The 14,419-nt window shown below is 41.5% G+C and overlaps 1 long non-coding RNA gene across 1 annotated transcript; it reads left to right on the forward strand.

Moving 5' to 3' along the window:
* The first annotated feature begins 11,645 nt into the window (after positions 1-11,645).
* On the forward strand, positions 11,646-13,104 carry LOC118170571. Its single transcript, XR_004752782.1, has 3 exons — positions 11,646-11,737; positions 12,759-12,804; positions 13,041-13,104. It is a non-coding gene; the product is annotated as an uncharacterized LOC118170571 (long non-coding RNA).
* The last annotated feature ends 1,315 nt before the right edge of the window (positions 13,105-14,419 follow it).

Raw genomic sequence — 14,419 nt, forward strand, 5'->3', positions numbered from 1 at the left:
TTTATATTAACTCTAAAACTGTTAATAATGTCTAACCACCGGGACCAATTTAAATCAATCTACAGACTCACTCAGCTGCTTTGCTGGGGTCTATGAACTTCTTTCATAGCATCTGTCCCAGTTCCCTGCGTGAGGTAGCGAGCATGGATTACCTACACATGTAACAGAGCCAGGGAAGGGCAGAAGTAGCCAGCCTCTGGGTCCAGAAAGGTGAAAGGGCACCGCATCAGTGCTGGGGCTCTCTGTGCGCAATCAGATTTTGCATGCACGTCTATGCAGCAGATTAAGAAATTAACTGATGGAGGCTTTCAGTTACACTTCTAGAAGACTCATGGTAAAGCTACCTGTTTAAAAACAAAGAGAAATTTTTAGAAGGCCAACCTTTATGGCCATTCTTATCACCGGAGAAGGATTCTGTAAAGAGAGTGCTATTATATCTTCCACAAAATGCAATGCAAGACAATTGAAATCAGTTCCCCACTTTCATGGTCCTACTTCTTAGCTGATGCTATTTGTTGCACAGATCTAGCAGTACCGTCACTGGGGCACTAAAAAAATGACTAGTTTTTTCAGGTTTCCTTGTTTTTTTCTGTTCTATTTACAAGCAGTACTACACACATTCTCTTTGATCTTACTTCAAGAAAGAACTGGCATGTTCTGAAGCCCACCTCCTTTCAGGGAAGCACTTAAGTATATGCTTTTTGTTTAAGTGCTCTCCTAAGGATATATCCTTGAGTCAGGACTTGAACTGAGATCCACAGCATGTGGGTTTCAATCATATATTTCTTCTACACACATTGCTTTGTGGCTGAGTTGAAATAATTCGACATTAACCTCCTGAGAAAAATCTGAGTGCTAGCCCATCCCCCTAAAGTCACTGGGAAACTCAAATTCTAAATAAGAGAATATTGTTTATGTAGAGCACTCTACATGCTGGTTATTATTTCTGAGATTAAATTAAAACCATAAAAAATTTTGTCATGCATTCCTATAGACTCTTCAGGCAGGGCTTTATGATCAACTCTGATGGTGTTTTACTTGCATAGAAAAAATGCAAGTAAACTTGCCTAACTAGGCAGCCTGATTTATCCTAAAATGCATTTATTTTCAGTGAGCTGTTAAATAAAAAAGGCATGAGAAACTCTATCTGTAGTCTTTATTGAAAACAAAAATCAGTACATGTCTAAAAATGTTCAGTGTTACAGGAATTGTTAGAAGGGAACCAAAATCTGAATCCAAAACTACTTGTCTTTAATATACACTGTACTCTAGATTGCCTGTCAAGTTGGGGAACACTGCAGATATGAATGCAGCCAGTGCATATGCTGGCTTTCTAAATAAAACCTGTCAGCTTCATATTCAAGGGTCTGTTTTCCATGTCTGTCTTCTCAAGCTAACCTCTCTCAGAACTCCACTGTAAATTAAACAACTAAGTTCCCAGGAGTGTGGCTGCTGCTCGGGAGCAGGGGGAACACTGCAGATTTTTGATGGCTTCCACTCTCTTGGACATGGAGGCTTCTGGGATGAGCTGTGGGGACTTTGCTCTTCTGCCCTGTGGTGGTGTGCTCTGCACCATTCCCCTCCATCTATTCACATCTGAGCTATTTCAGACCCTGTTACTGAACTCAAACTGTTTCTGAAAGGGTCTGTACTATAAGTTATCTATTGTGGCTGAAACTGTGGTCTCCTTGAACCCAATGATAAAAACCCCAATGAATTTTCAGAATTTTTGCCACTCAGCCAAGCAGGGTCAGTTTGCATTCGTGAGTTACGTTGTTGATGTTTTAACCAATTTATTGAAAACCCTTTTCGGTAGAGACTTATAAAGGAAGTTATTGATTAATTAAAGTAGCTAGGTACTACCAAAATACTAGCTTCTTTTATTTCAAAAAACAGTTGAGTTCCTGCTGTTCCCAGATTGCCACCCACGCTAGCTGATAGTCTCAGTATTTCTGGATCTCCTCTAACTCCAGTGTCTCCCGTCTCACAGAAGAAACTATTTCAGAAAGCACTGGGGACAAGCCTTGCTTTTCTGTCCTGCGTGTACCTAACACACCAGGTCCAGTCTGTGCCTGGAGCTGCAGCAATAATTCAGCCTGGAAATAACAACTGTGAAAGCGAACAGATCCAAGGGCCATTTCTAGCTCACAGGTGTGAGATCCGTGAGCTTGGCGCCAATAAAAGACCTAGATTTTAGTGTCATACGCCACCCTCTGCCAGTTGATAGTTGTGTATTCATTCAGTGTGTTAGAGTCTGAACACAAGACAGAAATCGTGAGCCAGACCTCACTCAGCAGGAGCCCAGGCAGGCGGCACAGCACGAGGCGATACGTTGCTGGCAATCTGCATTGCTAAGCCAGTAAGTGGCTTGCAGCAGTTAGAGGGCTTTCACAGTATTTATCTTAAGACCTTGATGTAATGAATTGAAATACTGAAAGTTAATAAGCTTATAGACCCGGATCACGATCTCTAGACCTTTCTAAGAAAAGGGGGTTCAATCTCCAATCTGATCACTGGCAAACAGAGATAAGTTGCTTTAAATATAACAGTACCTCAGGATGAACCTTCTGGATCATTCCCACCACAGAGATACTGCAGAAACAAGGCCTAAATTCATACCTCGAGAAGCCAAATGGTTAAATTACAGTATTACCCTCTTAAATGGAATACTTTGTTAAAGGAATAAAACAGGATAGAATCAATTTTTATTGCTCTATCATGCCTCTAAACCGATTGCAGCTGTAATAAAATTAGGGATTCCATTTCATTTAAAGCAAGGAAAGTAATTTTACTTACTTTTTTCAGTCACACCCCCACACAAGCACACACATACACAGAGCTATCAGCTGCTGCACTTGTTAGTTCGCTGATTAAATACTTTGTCACTTAACTCTGAACTAATTAAAGGATTGAAGCTGCCTGTGCATCAGCCAACATGGCATTCACTTTAACTGAAACTTCTATGCTTTACTCATCCCTTGCCTGCAGACCTGGGGGAGGGCCTCCTTTCTTATTTTCCAGGCAGCACTTTTACTCACAGATCCATCCTCAGCTGCTGAGATTTCTCTGGTCAATAACTTTTGATACTTGTGCTAAACCAATCAAGTTTCCCTGTGTCTGCAGTCCCGTCAGCCGCGTGGCCCCCGTGCTTGGTGCGTGCGCGGTGGCGGCGCAGCCGCAGGAGGCAGCTAACGGCTTGGTGCTGTGGGTCCACTAGTACAGCACACGCTGGTGATGGTGGAAGGCGGACAGACCCTGGTGTCCTAACTGCTGAAAGTGTTTGTCGAGGTTGTTGAGAGCTGTTAGAGCTTGTTCAAGGTCCCAGCTCCTCGATATCGACTAATTTGTGAAAAATCTTAGCTATGTTTTTAAGGTGTTTGTTGTTGTTGTTACTTTTCGATTTTGAGACAAATCCTGAACCCTCAATGTCTAGGATCTAATTAAAAAGTTTTCCAAATCTTAACATTTGAAAAGTCGATTTGCTAGCCAGTGTCAGGATTGCTGACAGCTTGACTCATCTACTTGAAATTTTGTCACCGAAGTGGAATTATAGCCCAGCAAAAACAATATAGCCTCTTAATTCCAGCGTTAACTACCCTAAGGATGTGCATTTACATGAAATACACTATTGACAAATGAAGTACAGATCAGCTAGCTACGTAGGTATGTGTCTGTGTTTGTAGTTTATGGAGCTGATAAATTAATCTAGACTGACACTTAGACTATACATATTTCACAATCACGTTTTTTGGAATATAATCAAACAGACGGTGCGTGAACATCATAAAATATATTCTCAAGTTCCCAGAAGGAGTTAACATTTCTTTTAGAATGGCAGCTCATGATATAATCAAAACTAAGGTTGTGTCACCCTTTTCCTTATAAACTATGATTTTCAAGGGTTTATGATGTAACTATAAAAAGTCACTCAAGCTAGAAAAATAGCCTGAAACCAAGACCTCAGTTCCTGTTGTGAAATGCCATGCCATCCTATCAGTTAAAGTTCTCATTTTTCAGATTTTTCCCATGTATTCAAGTAAACTGGGGAGGGGCGGGGGGAGAGAAAAAAGGAGAAGGTCCTAAAAATAATTAAGTTCTTTAGATAAGGTAAATACTCCAAATTTTTATGTCAAATTTTAAACAAGCATCGGACATGCCAAACAGGCTTTACTACAGTTGTGCATGTTAAAAGCCAGGTAAAGATGGAAAGCTCAAAATGAAGAACAATACTTTTTCTAAACCAAAGCATGTTTTAAGCATTTGAATTAGAGAGACATTAGAGTACAGAAATTCAGCTTTTAAAATATCTACATGGACTGCACATCCCAACATTTGTTTTCCTTCTGTCATCTCCCATTTTCAAATGCCCCTCAGCCATTTTAAAACAGTGGTAAGTCCCCTGAGAGTGCATCAATACCAACCTCAGCCAGTGCCATGCCAGGCTGAGGCAGCAACACCTTGCTCCCACTACAAGATGGGTCGACTCCACTGCTCTTTCACCTCCCTTTCACAGGTAAAAGCAGAAGCAGAACAGGCCTGGAGAAGGAGGTAGGAGTCCTTCCTTGAGCTTTTAAATCTACAGTCACAATGACAAAATTTTATTTGGGATTTTATTTTGGCTAGGTTCAGGTCTGTGCATACACACGAATGCACGCATGTCTCTTGCTACTATACTTTGTTTTAAATTTGTCAAGCCTGCTCTGCTGAGCAGCTCTTGTTGCCTGTCTCAGTGTTTCATGCTGTTCTGTCAGCCCTGTGGCACATGCCGTTATCCAGAGATTTTCAGGGCCCTACACAAAGTAAGATGCACGGGGCCATAAACACCTCAAAACTTGCTCTCCTTAATTCCACAAGCTAAGCTGTGTGTTACTTCTTTTTTTGAAGCACTGCAGGTTAGACAGCAGATGAGATGAGAGGGAAAACAAAACCATGCAGCATTTCAGAACTGCCTTCCCTGTCATTGCACTCTGCTGTCTCTCCAGTTTCCATCTCCCTGATGGGTTTTGTCACTTTTCCTTTTGTTGTTGTTGTTGTCTGAGTCTGCCAAACGGGCTTCTCTCTAAAATTCCTGACACCCATGTGAGAAGATCCCAGTGCACATTGTATGATGTGGCTTGGTAGAAAGGCACCTGGCAGCGCACCAGTCCCTGGTGAGCACAGCGCGCACAGCCCCCAGAGCTGCTCCTGGGCACTGCTGCGAGCGCCAGCCCAGGCTAGCCCACACACCAGGACGGCACAGAGGGCCAGGGCAGCCTAGGGAAATTAGTAGATTCTCTCAACTGCAGAACTGAATTACCTGCAGTGGGAGGCCAGCGACACGTCACCAGCTCTGCTGAGATGCAGCTCAGCGCTGCCATGCAGCCTACAGCTGACTCACTTTGCTGTGCCTGGCTAAAACACAGGCTTGCCCCAGACAGCCTCTCTGCACACACCTGTCGGGAACACAAGTCTCATAAAAGCAATAGTAACATACAGGCCAGAACTGGCTGCTCCAGAAACAGGCAAAACCAAGGAAAAACAATGATCGGTCTCCAGCCCTTTGCCTCCTGCTGTCCTAAGAGGCCAGGGGCTCACAGAGCTAAATTAGCGCCACAAAAGTAATCACAGTGACCGGCACTGCACACCGCATAGCAGGGCTTGGTCATGGTCCATAGTTTGTGGCTATCTGCTCTGACTTCTGAGACCTGTACATCAGGATGATCCTTGGCTCTTCCCTTATAGCAAGTTCTCGGCAGGCTGCACCAAAGCAGAGGTCAAAAATGAGCTTCAAAGGACACGTTTAATACAAGATAAAAGTTGTATGCACACGAGACTAGACACAGCTGTTGCAAAACAGGATTAATTAGGTATTACTTTAGATGACGAATCCTGGCCCATTCCCATGCGAACAGTTGGCAAATGTACTGTTCCCATCAGGCTGGCTTTGGGGGGCTAGGGGTGGGGTGGTGTGTTTTGGTTTGGTTTGGTTGTGGTTTTTTTATGTTGTTTTGTTTTGTTTTTTAATAAAGATACTTATTGTATATAATCACTGTTTATCAAAGCCTTTTCATTAGTTTACTCCGATTTTTACTTGTCCATATGAGCTATGCTGGGTGCCTCCTGTCCCTCTGAACAGTACGTATGTTGAAAGTAAAACAACGGCACGAGGGGAAAAAAAGGCAGCTAAAATACATTTATAAAACCTGTTGAAAGTGTAGCCTTAATTTGCACTCTTGGTGATCATTTAAGTGATTAAAGACTTCTGTCCACAGCACCCTTGTTTTATCAGATGGTTGATTGCTACATGTTTTGTTTTCCTCACACAGCATATGTTCCATGCCTTGTAAACCGCATACCTGAACGAAGCATCCTATCTTGTTTAGATTAGAAAGATTTGTACATACTGTGCTCTTTTTCTGAACAGATTTGCCTGGAACAATTTCAGGCTGACATTAACAAGGCAATATGCAATAAAAAGATGTGCTATAGTACTTAAAATCATCTTTGAGCTTAGTTGTGTACAAATCTGGGTGGTTTGGGTTGTGTGTTTGGTTTTTCCTCACGTAATGTAGTGAGACCCACACCTTGCAATGATGTTAGTGATGGTCAGTGATTCTTTTTATACACAAACTTTGAACAACTTTTACCTGGATCTGTCCCATGGCAGAGATCGTGAAATCTTTAGCCTTGGCATACTGAGGAAAAAACTTGGTTCAACAGTTACTAAATTATAATGCAGTAAAGTTACAGCAGTTCTTGGTGTTTTCTCATATATAAAGCTGTAATATAGAATAAGATACTAAATGCTTATAGTTAAATGCTTATAAACTACTAAAATATCCACTTTGTATGTTCAGTGCTTATCTAGTGACATCAGGAGAAAGTATTTGTACCATTGACAACAGAATTTGTTCTTATATATAACACTCCGGAAGAATAAATAAATAAATAAACAAATAAATAAAATTGGAATAAGACTGGCTTTGATGACGACCCTTTGGGACAAAGACTGTCTTTTCACACAGTACTTAAGACACTCTGAACCCCAGTCATGACTCCAACTTTCAAGAACTGGCACAAAAAGTAATAACACAACAATGCTCATACTTCTTAAACTAAACCACCTTGTTCGAAGAAGGCATGTACTCTGTGAGCACAAGAATAAACTAAAGTGTGTTGCAAATAGGAGTGATATCTTCTGGCAAAAGTTTTTATTTAATCTCTCTAACCATATTGCTCATCACAACTCTTTTGTGACATCCTTCGGTGTCTTTGCTGACACCTTGCATATGGACTACATATTGCCTGGATGCCTTAGAAGACAGGAAACTCTACGATACCTGTTTTCACTGGCTTACTGTGCACGTCATTTAATATTTTTAAAATCCTTACTTTGACAATTGCAATTTGTCACTGAGAAAAATATGGGAATGTAACTTGTTTTAAAAGACTATATTTAACACACACAGAAATTGCGTTCAAATGCAGTTAAGGTTGTGACAAGCCATGAAATGTGTAAAATTACAAATAATGCAAAATAGGCTTCTTAGAGGAATTAAAGGTTTCAAAGCTCACGATACCTTTGCCTCCCTCCCATGTAATGCTGCAGTTCAGAGCTGGTGGCAGGCTGAACAGCTGGTAGTTTGCTATGCCATTGGTAAAGAAAAAATATTTCTTTTTATTCTCTCTTTCCATGGAAAATTATCTTCTATTTTATTATAATGCAATGCAAGTATCAAGTTTATTCTTAGCAGAACGTCTCTTCAGTCATGTTGTGAAAGTAATTGTAACAAAGGGAATATAAAATGTATTAGTAGTAATAATAACAGCTTACATCTATGCAGATCATTTCATCCAGAAGGGTTCCTAGTCACTGTTGCAAACCACTGGCAGCATCTTGTTTTCAGACCTCGAAGACAGATCACAGCCCCAGGATTTGGTCTGACTGCACGTGCAGAGCCCAGACAGAAGAATCCGGTGGCTCAGCACAGGGGAAGAAGTCAGCATGCTGAAAGTCACATCATTTCTGTGAATTTGAGATATTAAATTTGTTTTTACTTTTACCTCTGCAAAATGCTTTGTGTCATACCTGTCTCCCACAGGCTTCTGAAAAAATAAAAATAATAATAATAAAAAACACCTCTATACCCTTATACTCTAAGCCCTAATAAAATGCAGTATCATGTGACAATTTAGCTTATTTACAGAAATGATTACATCTTGCTAACAATTTGTGCAGTCACAAATGAATCTGTGTAACTATCTGCTTAGAAATCTTGAGAGGAAAAACCATAAATTAATAAATCCTTATGCAATCATAGTTTTCGGCCCCCTCCAAATGATGGTACCTTCAACAGGCTACAACACTGACTTTATAGCAAGTTCTTATTAAACTTATTTGGATGTTGGGAGGAAGAGTCTGATAAATGTCCTCTGTAAGTAGGACTTCAGGTTTTAGACCGCTCGGCCCTAATCCAGTCAGGTGCGCCCTTCAGTCAGAAGCTGGAAAGCATTTAAGAAGGGCAGAGAACTGAGATGTAAAATTGCCTGTGGATGACGGAGGACGGAAGGGGCCACCAGATCAAATACAGACAGAATGTTCAGAACTGGCCAAGAGGATTCCCCTGGAGCAGAACAGGGAGGACAGAGATAAACCATACTTCTGAGGATGCAAAGAACAGAAAGAAGCGAGAAGAGCAAAAACGTAAACAAAGGAGTTCTAAGATAAGGAATGCAAGTGAAGAACAGGCAAATGCATCCTCGAGACTCAGCCTCCTGTGCAAGCAGTGGCATTTTGGGGAAGGGGGCTAAGTCTGCACTGACAAAAATATGTATCTTCCTCACTTTTGTTTTTTTATTATTTACTTAATTTTCTGGCTAGAAATAAACGGCTTGGCCACAATACATTGTCAGAAGAAGTAACATCTGTTATGGGAAGGCAAGTTGGCAAGGACTACATTAAAGTGGGATTTGAATTATGGTTGTTTTCCTCAAAATTAAGACTAATTCCAATTTTTTATTTTTTGTAACTACAGATATAATTAATAAATTCATATAAAATCAGGCCACACTGTTTTTATTCCTGGACTCGGATTTCAGCTATAAACAGTTATATCTGAAAATACATTCTGATGAGAATCAAGCCTAAACTGCAGTCCCCAGAGTTCTCCAAACTGGAGAGGACTCAAAGTTGGGGCTTTATTTGCTTTCAGTCTATGATTTTTTTTCACCTGGATAAATTCTGTGGAGTTGTTTCAGATTTATCCTTACACCCTTATGAAGAAAACCCTTGTAAAAAATTTAGTCCCAGATCCCCGTTTGGTGTCTTGTTCTAAACTTACTTGTTGCATTGACCTAGAGTTCATTGTCATATTTCTCTTCCTGATTTTCATCAGCGGTATATCAGCCACAAATGTGATAAATACACAGGCATATGCTGTATTTTTATTTATTGTATCATGGAAAAGTACTTCATGCTGTGATAAAAACAAGCATATGTATATCAGTGGGAATTAAAATGTTGGATTGTTTACAGTCACTATATTTTGAAGAAACACTTCTTATTTCTGCTTGTGTGGACCTACACATATTATAATAACGACCATGTCAGAAAGTGATTCCAGTTGTATGTATTCCTGATATCACCACCTTTGTTAGAACAGTGCAGTGCAAACAACCCACATGTCAATGCTAATGATCTTTTTTATGCATTCTACTGTTATATAGGAATGTTGTGTTTACATTTAATCCAGACTCGTTTAAAACAATTTGCAGGACCCAGGTAGGAATATGTGCCCGTGTCTGCAGAAGTTTCTAATCTGAGCCAGGATTCTGGTAAAAGCAGCAACCCTGGCGGTGATGCTCCAGAGTTTGGTTTGTGCTACCAAAACTCTACAATGAAATTCCAGTCACAGCATACTTCATACTGGGGAGAAATAGTTTATTGGTACCTAGTATAAAAGCTACTTTTGTCCTTCCCCTAATTGTTCTCTTGGCCTCCTCTTCTTCCCATTTTATAAACTCCAAATAATAAACTGTCACAATGAATCTATCTTTTTTCACTAAATGAAAATTGGTTTGAATTTAGCTCCTGGTGTACTTAGCCGGGAGAGCTGCCATCTTCCACTCCCTTTACACTCCTCGAGTGAGATTTTTGCCCAGGGGAGCCCTACCACTTGCTAAAATATAATTCAGATTTTATTTATTTATTTATTTTGTCATAAGGAGGCAAGCCAATGCTGCTTGTAGTAAGAGTACAGAAATACCAGTTGGTGCACCCTCTGCTTTGCAAGAGGCTTTCCCCACCACGATTTGCTGGCAATTTACTAGGAAATATATAAAACATATCAACCAAAACCTTTTGTCAATTAAGGAAAAACATGATTCCCCAGGTCATATCAATACTTACCGTGGGAATCTTAAGTCTGGGTAGGGAACATTCGACAGATGTCAGAGCTGGCCAAACCTGCCCAGACAGCACACAGCGAAGACAAACTCGGATGGAAATCCCCGCAGAGAGGGACAAGAGGGGCCGGAGCTGGGTAAGCTGAGGCTGCCGTCTGAGGAAGTCTCTCTCATTTCAGCTGCACTCCAGTGTGGGTGCCACCAGCACGTGGCCCAGGTCACGGACAGGGAATTGACTGAATAACATTGCCTCTGCCCCTGCGCCAGCCCCAGTCTCTGCGTGCACCAGCCTCACTCTGCTAGCGGTGGTTCGCCAGTGCTACATTAAATTCTCAGAAAACGTGGCTAGACTGCAGCTTCAGGTTCAGTACGTGATCACTTTAAAATGTATTTTAACATGGTCTAGCAGTACAGCTTTAATTCTAGTTCCAATTTCACATCTTTTTGGCTGAAAGATTCTTCCTTTGGAAAATACAGCATTGTCAATACACTATTTCCCTGCCAGAATAACTCAGTTTTACTTAAAGGTATTTTATCATTCAGTCAGGACAACTGAATAATAATTGCTTCACAGGAACACTTCAAAACGGTTATTATTTTAGATAAAGTTTGAAATAATTATTTTATTTTTGCTTGCTGATTCTAACTGGGAAATTTGATTTTGCGATGTGAGACTGCCTCTGACTGACAGAGCAGTCAGTGCTCCTGCTTTGACATTTCTGATCTAAAACTTTCTGGAAGTTTTTCTCCCATGGAAAGATCAACTTTCACTCTAAATTGAATCTGAGGTGGCACCAAATTATAGCTATCTTCCCATGAAAAGGTTTCAGGCTGGGGTGGGAGCAGGGACAGGGAACGGTAAATTGCTGTCGTGAATGAAATCAGGAACTGTTAGTGCTTTTCTGATTTTTGCATTTTCCTACCGTATATACCCACCTGTGACTTCACCTGAGCAGACTGTCTTTTTTAATGAGAGCTATGCATGCAGTGTATCCCACAGTTTATTCTAACGCAGCTTTTATACTCAGCATTTAAATGCACGGGTTTCCATTTTGCATCTAATTAGTTTAGGGAAATAACGTGTAAGAGTTTGCAGTGCTCTCCAAGGCCGGAGAAGACACTTGCCCAGCCTGGCTCCGAACCCTCTCCCGTTCAGCGCACGCCTGACAGCGCGGCCGGGCGAGCAGTGCCAGCAGTACGAGAGCTGGCAAGCCGCCCCCTCCGCTCGCGAAGCGCGCCGCGGTTCACTGACTCACGAGGCAGAGGGGAGGCCGTGTAAACATCTCCTGAAAACTGTGCCACTGAGCCACCAGGAAATCCAGCTTGTTCCAGGAACAGGATCCGAAACCAGAAGGTAACCTTGGAGCCCCGCCACAGCTTTGCTGTTTCCTCACGAACGCAGCCAGAGCGTTGGGGGGGCAGGGCAAGGCCAGGCAGTTGGCACACAGAGGCACGCAACCGCTTTTCCCTTCAAGCATCAGAAAGACATAGGAAGAGGGAAGGCGGTACCACTCCAACAGGCCCTCTGAGTGCTTACATGGCCTGCCCAGAGCACAGTGTGAGGTTTGTATAAGTGCGCCCAGGGCAGCGGATACGGGCCCAGTGCAGGAGAGCAGCTGCCCCAGCCCGTCGGCCACCATCCTAGGGTAGAGACCTTGGCTGGCTCCAGTGCCAACAGCAGCGCCATGAACAACAGCCGTGACATGAACAACAGCCGTGACAAGAGGCCTCACCTCCAGCAGGGAAGCTTCCGCTCCTGCCCCCCAGGAAAAGGGTCAGAGAGAGGAAGACCAGTGACTTACAGGGTCCCTCAGGGGCAGCCACAGCGCCTGTGCCGCCCAGTGCGCCCGCTTCTGGGGGCACAGACAGCCCAGGTCCCCCTGCAGTGACTGTTGAAGAGCCTGTGGCATTTTTTGCAAGCGTGGGAGTGTTAAACAACAGTATCTGGGAGGAATTTCAATTTGAACTAACTTACTGCTGGATTTACAGTGAGGTGCAGCATTATTTTCCCTGTCCCTGCCAAACTGTACTGAACTATTTCCAAGCTACTGTGGCCCAGATCAGAAGCAGGTGAAAAGTTTCCCACCTAAGAATGAAAAGTGTCTTTTTATTTTATTTTAGACTTAGAGATATGATTCCTATTCACTCTATTTTGTATACAATTAAAGAAATAACACATAAGACTGGAGTGCTGTTATGGCATGCTCCATTACTTCTAACAGTACTCCTGTGGGGGTGGTTGTAAGCTCAGCTCTGGGATGAGCACATGCATTGTATTCTGAAAGGAACCCGAGAGAGGTTATTCTGCAACTGGAAACTTGTATCTGTGTTACTCAAGACTTCTGTGGTTTCATTGATTGTTTCTTTCCTTGTAGATTTCCTACTGTAACCCTTGGCATTCAATGGGTTAACACCAAGCAGGTAACCTAAAGGGTATGCTTATATTTATTTTAAGAGAAGGTAACCTACTTCTTGTCTGCATGAAACTGCTAGATGTTATGTTTTGAAACATGCTTACAATCTGTGTGCTTAATTTCTCTTTGCAAAACAAAACTGGTAAAAGCTTTAGAGCTGGAAAATGCTTTCCAGCAAACTTGTGCTTGTGACTTCCAAACAGTTTGTTTAGCTTGTAATTATTTTTCGCTGTTGTTGTTTAGGTTGTATGGTCAGCTACTAAATTGAATGAGCCATTTCAGATATTTTATGCATTGGACCAAAGTCTGATCATCTAAAGAAAAAAAGAAAAAAAAAAAGTGCTTCACTTTATATGCTCATACAGATGGAATAATAATAAAGGGAACCAGAAACTTATTTAAATATTTGTTAAGGCTTGTGGATTTCTCCTGTGAATACCCCTATGAAAGAAAAAAATATTTTATGCAGGAGTACTAAATCGCAAACCACCCTCTTCTGTGATGGAAAGCAACAGAAAATGTGACTGGCTGAGCTGTGCTTCTCATTGACTTCTGTATCACTGATTCCTTTTGGCACTTTCTATCTAGAACACAATTAAGTTGTTCAATCTTCATCATCACACTACCTGCCAAGCTTTGCACTGCCTGAAGTGTGCTGCTCTGTTTTAGAATTAAAAATTATGTTCTACGAAGGGTGAAAGCGTTTGATGTTCAGGTATCAGAATGAGTGGCTATTCTCATATTCGTCTATCAAAGTATCAAGATCTCATTATTGTTGCATGTGCTGTATATAAAAGAATTCACAAAAACTGTGGAAGAGCCAAAATATAAAGTGTACTTCATGAAATTTGCCTTTAAAGCCTACACTCCTCTGAGAAACTTTTCATTACCATAGCGTCACCCACCTGATTGTCTCCTAATCATCGATGGTTATCGAGACATGTTACCATATGGGAGGTGGAGCAATCCCAGCTCCTTTACTTTATAAAATCTTGCAGATATCAAAGTCAACAGGAGATTGTGGCCATGGCTCTTCTAAAAATTACTCAAAATCAGGTTACTTGCATTCACAGCAGATGAAGTCATTGCTCACCAGCAGAGGTACACGGAGAGTAACAAACAGACTCTCTAACAAAAAACAGATCATCTAGTGATATAAAACACTGCCTGGGAATTACAGCATTTGCCACTGTCTTGATCCTATTGCATGAGTTGTGAGATGAGGAGTATTCTGCAAATCAATTTTAAGAAAAGAGCAGTATGCTTGAAAAATAACCAAGGAGAATTGTGGACAGTCATAAATAGGAAGTCTCTAAGCAACCTATACTGCGAGCACGCCTTTGGCGAGAAGGGCAGCTGTCAGAGCTTTACTCCCACAGATAATTACAGAGGTGCAATTTAATGCAACAAAAATGGGCTTTTAATTGTTCACGATTAGTGGGGGAACCCAAGTAGTAGTGTAAATAAAAAAAAGAGCAAGAAGAGTGTGAGCATTGCACTAAAGAGGCATCAGTGTTACAAGGCAGATAGAGACCTGTGAGATGAAAATTTGCTCTTCTCCACCTATAACCACTGATCTAATAAAAGACATTATCCTTCTGAAAGCCTTGCCCATTTAAGTC

The sequence above is a fragment of the Oxyura jamaicensis genome, chromosome 8, assembly GCF_011077185.1.
Source record: "Oxyura jamaicensis isolate SHBP4307 breed ruddy duck chromosome 8, BPBGC_Ojam_1.0, whole genome shotgun sequence".
Lineage (NCBI taxonomy): Eukaryota > Metazoa > Chordata > Aves > Anseriformes > Anatidae > Oxyura > Oxyura jamaicensis.